General features: G+C 40.7%; 1 long non-coding RNA gene across 2 annotated transcripts in view; it reads right to left on the bottom strand.

The window, feature by feature from the left end:
• LOC104861274 overlaps positions 1 to 8,132 on the bottom strand; it is a 63,213-nt gene extending 55,081 nt beyond the window's left edge. For both annotated transcript variants that reach the window (XR_004515832.1, XR_779943.2), the window contains exons 1-3: positions 7,934 to 8,132; positions 3,921 to 4,000; positions 372 to 449 (exon numbers count right to left, since the gene is read on the bottom strand). This is a non-coding gene — a long non-coding RNA (uncharacterized LOC104861274). The remainder of the gene's footprint in view (positions 1 to 371; positions 450 to 3,920; positions 4,001 to 7,933) is intronic.
• Between the last annotated feature and the right edge of the window lie 981 nt (positions 8,133 to 9,113).

Here is a 9,113-nt window from a genome sequence, read left to right as displayed (position 1 = left end):
GGGGGGGGGGGGTTTGACCTATCTGCAGTAAGGAGCTCCCCCTGGTGGAAGCAACTCCACTAAAGCAATGGAACAGAAATATTGCTAGAAGTGACAATGGAAATCACCAGGGACAGTGGAAGTTACTACTTAGATTAGATTTCAAGAACATGGGGATAATTATCTGCTTATTTCACTGGTGAACTTTTTTTGAATCTCACAACAAGAAAAATTCATTTAAGTTGAACTACACATGTACCTACTCTCAAAGAATTTAAATTCTGATAGAGAGCATAAGTTATGAATACAAATCAGTACAAGGTAATGAGCATGCGTGTGGATGTGTGAATGTGGACCAGGTAAAAGGAACAAACTTAAGAGCTATGACTTACCCAGGAAAGAGAGGCATTACTTCAAGCTTGAGTAGATCCTGGAAGGCATCTGGGGAAAAAGTAGTTCTTCGGCTGAACCTTAAAAGACAAAATTTTAGTAAGAGAATATCTTAAGTAAAGACCTAAATGCTGGGAAGGATATACCATCTGGAATTCCAAGTAGACCAGTGAGGTTTTATAAAGGACGCAATTTGGGTGAAAGAATTAAAACCCCTCCTGAAAGAGAGAAGAGAGGTATTAGCGAGAGAAAGTTCCTAGGCAGAGGTAAACAGGAGGATATCAAACAAAAACAATTTTATTTTTTTCCCTTGGATGAAAAGAACACCACTAAAACCTCTGGAGGAAAATATAAAGAAAATTAAAATCCCTCTTCAGGATGCTGAGTTTGATGGCAGCCTGGGCAATTCAGTGAGACAAAAGGGACTGGTGATGTAACTCAGTGACAAAGCACTTGCCTAGCATGTATTAGGGCCTGGGTTCCATCCAAAAGGAGAAAAAGTCAGAGCAGGGGAAGGAAGGGGAAGAAAGAGGAAGGGATGAGCAAGAAGAGGGAGACAAAAGGAAGGAAGGAATGAGGGAAGGAAGGAGAAAAATTCCATGATGAACAGTCTAGATTACAAAATAGAGGATTCTGAATCAACAATATCTCATTGGAACATGTATAGGCATATCGGGTCTATTCTGTTTTACCAGAAGATATTGCCTAAAGAGCTAACGTTTTCATCTAAGTTTATTTTCCATTCTGTTTCTCCCTTCAGTATCCTTCACAATGAAATGTCAACACGCATTCTGAATCCACCTACCCCTTTTCATCTCCACTGCCATCAACTCTCTAGGTCAAGCAACCATCATTTGTCTCTTGGTACAGTAGAATCCTCCTGACTGGTCTCCCTATTCTGTCCCCTCCATGGGCCACAGAGCACAGAGCAATCAGATCAGCCAGGAATACTGGGGAGGCAGGTAAGTAACTCCAGTTTTATTTTCCATTTTTAGTTCTGAAATAATTATAGACTTACCAAAAAAGTTAAAAAAATAGTACAAAGAATCCCTATACACCTTTTCCAGATTCTCAAAATGTTAACATCCTACAAACCAGAGTATAGTTTTAGAAGTCAAGAATTAACATTCAATCAATACTATAATAGAATCTATGGATCATATATAATCCTCCAGTTGTCCTCCCAGTATCCTTTTCTAGGTCTAGGGTCACATCTGACTTCTTAGGCTCCTTTATCTGGAACAGGTCTTGGTCTTTCCTGTTTCATTGCTTTTCATTACTGTAACATTTTTAAAGTATACTGACTGGTTTCAACTTGGGGTTTGGCATTTCATCATGACTAATCTGGAGTATGTGTTCTGAAAAGAGTACTATGGACACATGGTGTTATGTCCTTCTCAATGCATCATATCAAGAGGCACATGATGTCAATTTGTCCATTAGGAGTGATGCTTACTTTTATCACTTGGTTAAGGTGGTGTCTGCCAGGTGTCTCTAGAGTAGGTACTCTTTTTGCCTTTTATAGTAATAAGCATTTTGTGGGCAGATACTATGAAACTACATAGTCTGTTTGTCTTCATGGTTTTGTCCATTAATTGCAGCATGCATTGATGATTCTTGCCTGAAACAACATTACCGTGGCAACTGTCAAATGATACATTTCTATTTCCATATTTTTTCTACATTAGTTAATTTGAATTCCACTGTAAAAAGTGCCTTCCTATCTTCCCTATTCGCTTATTCAGTTATTTCTTTATATTAGTATGGATTCTTATTTTATTCTGTGGCTAATAACCCATTACTATCATTATTTATTTTGTTGCTTAAAATGTTCTAGATTTCACCATTAAAAACCCTTTCAGATTAACCCCTGTGTCTTTTTGACATGTTTCCATTATTTCATGAGCATTTCCTTACTTTCTGGCAAAAGAAGACATTCCAAGCTTATCTTATACTCTCCCTGACCTCGCCCTAGAATCAATAATTTCTCCTAGGAGCCCAAATTCCTGTATTTGGACAAAGGAATTTTTAACACCAAGATACAGCACATGTTTAACATGTGCAAGGTCTAAGGTCCATTCCCCAGCACCAAAAGTAAATAAATGAGGGCCAGGGATTTAGCTCAGTGGCGTCATGCCTGCCTCGAAAGTGCAGGGTCCTGAGTTTGATCCCCGGAAGCAGAAAATAAATAAATATTTTTTAAAAACCCAGGCCGGGGATTTAGCTCAGCGGTTTAGTAGCCTGCCTTGCAAGCACAAGGACCAGAGTTCAATCCCTGGTACAAAAAAAAAACCCAAAAAACAAAAAAAACCCAAATCTGAGTACTAGGTGGGCCCACTGGCAGTGAGTTGTCACTGCTTCTGGGCCTTCTCAGCTGAGATAGAAAATAATATATACCTGGAGTACTACTCAGCCATAAAGAACAAGAAACTAGGAACATTTATAGCTAAATGGATGCATATTGAGGCTATACTCTTAAGTGAAATATATAGGACACACTTGAGCAAATACCGAATAATTTCTGAGGTGTGAAAACTAAAAGTGCAAATAAGGTTCAGATGGTATAATCGAGAGAGTGAAATAGGAAGAAAATGGCTAAAGGGGAGGTGAGAAAGGGAGGGGAAAGGAAATAAGGGAAAAGAAAAAAATGTGAAAAAATGGAAACAAAGTCTTTGTAAATAGGGGAGGGTGAAGAGGGTGAAGGGAGGGCAGGGGTACAGGGAAAAAATGAGAACCAAGATCTGTCAGAGGAGGCTTCCAAGAGGAGGTGACACTTGAACTAAACTGGAAGCATAAGTACAACTTAGCTAGATGAATGGAACTCCAACTAGCTATGTACTGATAGGTTTACAGGGTAGCATTTACCTTGATTTTTCTGGTTTCTCATGGTCCGGCCTTCACCTTAGCTTTTTAATATAAGAAATCCAATCTAGACTCATCTGAAATTGCAAATCCTGAAACATGCTAATACAGCTCAGGAAAGAATGAAGTTTATAAATCAGAGTATCAATTTGTTAATAATATCATAAGTGGGCTCTCCCCACAGCAATACCTACTGAGCTTTCTGCTGAGCCTAAAACAAGGGTCTGCAAGCATTTTCCTTAAAAGGCCAGAGTAAATAAGCTGGGCTTTGTGAGTTACAGACCATTCCTGTCACAACTATTAAATTCTGCTACTGTAGGACAAAAGCAATGATAGAAAATACGCAAACAAGTGTGTCTGTGTCCCAATAAAACGTGACTGACAAAAACAGACGGGATGGATTTGGTCCTCAGGCTGCAGTTGGTCAATGCTTGGCCTAGAATAAGGAGTAGTTACATGCTGCAAATGCTTAATTGCAGCCGGTTTTAGTGGTCTGATGTTCATTAATGCAACGAAAAAACACATATCTCCGGTATCACATCAGACAGCTCTTAGGCAAGGGTCTCTCTTTCCTTAACAGTGTTTAGATGGACACTCTTAACCTTTGCCTCTAAGGTCTTTCTAATTGCCAATCACCTACAAAATCCCATACTAGTTGAAAATTTTTGGTATAAGGAAGCTGTACTTACCAGTAGCAATGCAAAGGAATTGCCAGGGATATCTCTTGACCCTCTGCAGCTACTTCAGAGAGCTCCCTGATATTCATTACCTGCAGTGGGCAGGGAAGGAGGGATTAGTCTCCATTCTTACATGTGTTCCTCAGAAAGTGACAGATTTAACAACATGAATAACAACAAGAGGCACTGGCACGTTACGTCCCATGAGTAGATTTTTAAATTATATTCTTTCCATTTCACAAAAGCAGTATATGTTCATTGTCAAAAATGTAAAGTCAGCATACACGTATTCCCACCACACATAAATCATCACTATCAACATCTTAGTCTATATCTGTCCAAATGGTTCTAAGTACCCACAATACATATATGCATTTCTACCAAAATAATACTGTACATAATGTTTTGCAACTGCTTCTCAGTAAACAACTGTCTCTATTCCATGTAAAATCTCATCTCACCTAATACCCGCCATATTTCAAGTTCAAAATGTTCTATAAAGATAGATTGTTCAAATCAGGATCCAATCTCAGACCACATGTTGCATCTTAAATCTCTTTTCATTTAGACTAATATTCTTTTTCAGAACAAGTATTTCATTTCCTGCTATATCCCTTATGCCTTTAATAGTTCTTAGTATGTAAGCATAACTCAAAAAACTGTATACTCAATAAAAAAGAGGATTGGGGCATTCATTTAGAGTTTATCTCATTGATGCATGACCTATTATCACCATTTTATCAATAATGAAAATAAAAACCAGAGAAGTGAAGCGACTTCCCAAGGTCACACAGCAGGTATCTGTCAAATGCTTTCTGTTCCTCTTTTTGAGTCAGCAAACTTTTCTGTGAAGGCTAGATAGCTGGAATCTTAGAAATCATGGACCAAAAAGCAAAATTGAAGATATTATGTAGGTATTTACATAATGAAAAAAATATTTCCACAAAATTGAATGAAATTTAAAATATAATAATTGACCACAAAGTTTTGTAAAACAGGTCTAACGAAGAAAAGCAGGATAACATATTGCTTAATGAGGCTGAAAGTTACTGTGCCCTAGTAGCAAAATGATTTTAAGTGTTCATCTGAAAAGAAACATCTCTAGCCTCCAGGTCATTGTTTGCTAATCCTGGTACTATACCATGCTACTTGTTTGCAACTTTTTTTTCCACCTAAAAACATGAATGAAAATTCCTCTTCATTAACAGTTGTATTTGGATGCTGGCTTGTTGAAGCTATAGGAACCTAAAGTATCAAGGAGGAAAAAAATTCTCCAGCTACTTTTGATAGGTATAAATTGTCTTACTTCTGTGGGTATCTAACTGCTGAGCAAGCCTATCTTCTTTCATTTAGATTAATGGAAGGTAGCTGCACTGTTACAGTGGCTCTTATGATCAACCATACACTAATATTTAATGGGGCTGGACTATTTAAAAACCAGTGAATGTGAGACTAGTGACTGGCCCATGTCAACACTGAGTTTTTCTCTCTCAAATAAAAATATGCTATTTAGCCGGGCATGGTGGTGCATGCCTGAAATCCCAGCACTCAGGAGGCTGAGGCAGGAGGACCGCTGTGAGTTCGAGACCAGCCTGGGCTACACAGTGAGTTCCAGGTCAGTCTCAACTACATAGTGAGACCCTGTCTCAGTAAACAAAAAACAAAACAAACAAACAAAAATATGCCATTTAAATATCCAAAGAATTAAAAGAATAGAAAGTAGTTGCTTTGGGGGCACAGAGAATGGAGGGAGAAAATTAAAAGTAAATCTTGTAGATTTGACTTTAAAAACTATGGACAAGGATAATTTGATAAAGAGAAATAAAAAGAGGCATATTAAGAGTCTTTCTAGAAAAGACTTCTTAAATACTTTCCTCTGTTCCTGCTCCCCAGCTGCACTAAGCGTCCTCTGCTCTGCTCCCTCCAGCACCAGCATCGCCATCTTTGCCCCATCACGGCACTTACCCACACTCAGCTATGATCACTTGTTTCTCTGTCTCCTGATGGGAGACGTGCTTTCTGCAAGGAGACCATGTATTTCAGTTCCTAATTTTTATAACATTAAAAAGGCACTCTTTCAAAGTGAGCAAAACTAGATAAATCAAACACAACCAAAGATCTAGGCCTAGGCAAATTAACATCACAATAAAATCCCAAACAAAAAGACAGACAAAAGCCAGGCATGGTGGTTTATGCCTGCAATCCCAGCACTCTGGGAAGCTGACCCAGGAGGATCAAAAGTTCGAACCCAGCTTGGGGAACTTAGTGCCTTAGCAAGACCCCATCTCCTAAATAAAAATAAAATAAATTGGGTGGTAGTGATACTCAGGTTGAAGACTCTGGGTTCAATCTCATGACCCCACTCACCCACACACACAATAAAAAAAACTGTTGGTGAGATAGGGAGAAACTGGAATCCTCACATGTTTTCTGGTGGGAATAAAAGCAGTTCAGCCACTCTAGAAAACAGTTTGAAAGTTCTTCAAAGGGCCACTATGATTATATTAACAAATTGATTTCTAGCTCAGCGGTGCCGCCACCTGCCTCACAAGCTCAAGGACCAAAGTTCGATCCCCAGTACCAAAAAAAAAAAAAAAGCAAGTCATTGATCATGAAAGTTCTTTAAAAAGTTAAATATACAGTTACCATATGACTCAGCGATTCCACCCTTAAGTACAGATTTGAAAATATGTTCATACAAAAACTTGTATAGGAATGTTCACAGTAGGATAATCCATAATCAAAAGTGGAAACAACTCAATTGTCTATCAATTAATGAATGGAAAAACAAATTCGGTACATCCATATAATGAAATACTATTCAGCCAGAAAAAGGAATGGGGTACTGATGAACCTTGAAAATTCTGTTATGTGATACAAGCCAGGTATAAAAGACTATATGCTGAATATGTTCATTCCTTGATAATGCCCAGGAAAAGCAACTATCCAGAGACAGAAGGGAGATAAATAGATGCTTAGAGCTAAGGATGAGAAGGGTGATAATAGGCTTAAGAGGACTTGGGGTTCGGAGTGACAGAAATGTTCTAAAACTGGATTGCAGTGATGGTTGCACAGATCTATAAATGTATTAAAAATAACTATGCTTAAATAAGCAAATTTTAAAATATGTAAACATAAAGCTGGAAAATCCCTCAAATATATATACATATATATTTACATATATATATACACACATGTGTGTGTGTGTGCGTGCATGTGTGTGTGTATTTGTTTTGTTCTGTTTTGAGACAAGGTCTCACTATGTAGTTCAGGCTGGCCTCACCTCAAACTCGCAGCAATCCTCCTGCCTCAGCCTCCCAAGTGCTGGGATTACAGGCATGTGCCACCATGCCCAGCAATCTATTATATAATTCAGCTAGTCTCCAACTCACCCCACCACCCCACCCCAGATAAACCAACCCCATGAAGCACTTTGGTGAACAAAGTTTCTGACAATCTTGTTGGGTGAGGCTTGGGAGTCGTGCTGCTAGAAAAACAGAAGGCAACACCTCTCTGAGAAGTTTAAAGTCTTGAGGGCTACAACGTTTCCATCTGTGGGGCTCAGCCTGTGGCCTAGATGTTTCCTGGCTTCTCTGTCACTCTGTGCACCTAAAGCCCCTATGCCAAGCAAGAACTGCAGTCAGGTAACAGATTTACCTATTGGAACCCTGTTCTGGGCCAGGTGAACTGTTCTATTATAGCATGTCCATGAAAATGTTGACTGACTGAATGACTGGTGGGGGTGCTTATTAGGCACTTAGTGCTTATTGAGCACGGACGTCCAGCCAGATGAATCCAAAATGCAAAATCCAACCGAGCCCACTCCCACGGGGGCCTCCTGGGTAAAGCACATCTCTTCACAAGTGCGGTGGAAGGCGCAAGGGGATACAAGGGCTCCTCTCCGAGCTGCGGGAAAGGCTGGGGCAAAAGGCCTCCATCCTTGTCTTGCGGGAAGGGCAAAAACCCGCCACAGCGCCAGGGTGAGGCGTCTCCTCCCAGTGCTTCCTGATGCCCAGGAGACTCACGCGGCTGCGTCCCGACTTCAGTCGCTTTCGCTGCTGTGGCCTCACCCTCCAGCCCCTGCGGAGCTACGAGGCCAGCGGTGGAGAAAGGAAAGCTGCTGGAGCCAGCTGGGAAATGCCTGGCCGCTTCCCGCTCGCAGTGGTCTAGGGCTCGCTCCTGCCCGACCCGCTGACCCCACGACCTCGCCTGCGTAGCACCCTGGTCACGTGACTGCCGTGCCATAGTGCCATATCTCCCCCTGGTGGCCGGACGCTGGCAACGCAGGTTCTGCGGGCCTTAATGGAGCAGAGCCGAGCCCCGCCCCGCCCCACCGAGCCCAGCGCAGCCCAGCCGGGTGGAGTCAGTCAAACTCCTACCTCGTTGTGAGGTGGTGGAAATTCCTGCTCGGGTGGCACCGGGGCTGGCATCGAGAGGCCCAGAGCAGCTGCTCCAAGTCCGAACTGAAGTGGGTGGAGGCTTAAGATTTCCACCCTTTCCTCTTTCCTCCCCAGAGGGAAGAGGACCCTCAGAGTGACAGAATAGCCAGAGTATCTTGAACCAGGATCCCAGCTCTCATTTGCAAATAACAGAACAGAATAAGGAAATTTAAGGAATCTTTTTGTTGGTGTTCCTTAGAACATGTACCTGTAGCCAAAATAGTGTGAACTGATTATTACTTCTCTGAGCCTCAGTCTCCTATTATAGAAAGCAGAGATATTAATAGTGCCTACTTCACAAGGTGTTTATTAGGATTAAACCAAATAATCCACCTAAGAGATTTTAGCAGACTGGTCAAAGCTAGTTAGTTGTGTAATTTGTTTCTTAGGGCTTAGCAAATACCTAAGAGTAAGTGCTTTTTTCCTCATGATTAAAGGAAATGAAAGGATTTTGGCACCATAAGCTAAACACATACATAAAGTGAATTACTCATAAAAATATATGTATATAATAATTACAACCCTCCCTCCTCATGAGAAGTCATTCCTGACTCCCTGGATTATAGGGCTCTTCTCTGTATTCCATTCACCCTCTGGCTCACCTCTTATGCGACTCTCACCACAGCTGTTTTGTCTCCAATGAGCTACTGTACCTAACAGCAAGTCTAGTAAGATAAGGGTATCCTGCAGTGTTCTTGTGAGGTTGGCGTATGATGTATCTGAGGCTCGGGTGATTTCTTTTTTTTTTTCTTTTTTTTTTTTTTTT

The sequence above is a fragment of the Fukomys damarensis genome, unplaced genomic scaffold (assembly GCF_012274545.1).
Source record: "Fukomys damarensis isolate Sample0158 unplaced genomic scaffold, DMR_v1.0_HiC HiC_scaffold_39, whole genome shotgun sequence".
NCBI classification, from domain to species: Eukaryota; Metazoa; Chordata; class Mammalia; order Rodentia; family Bathyergidae; genus Fukomys; species Fukomys damarensis.
This window is presented reverse-complemented; position numbering and strand designations above follow the sequence as displayed.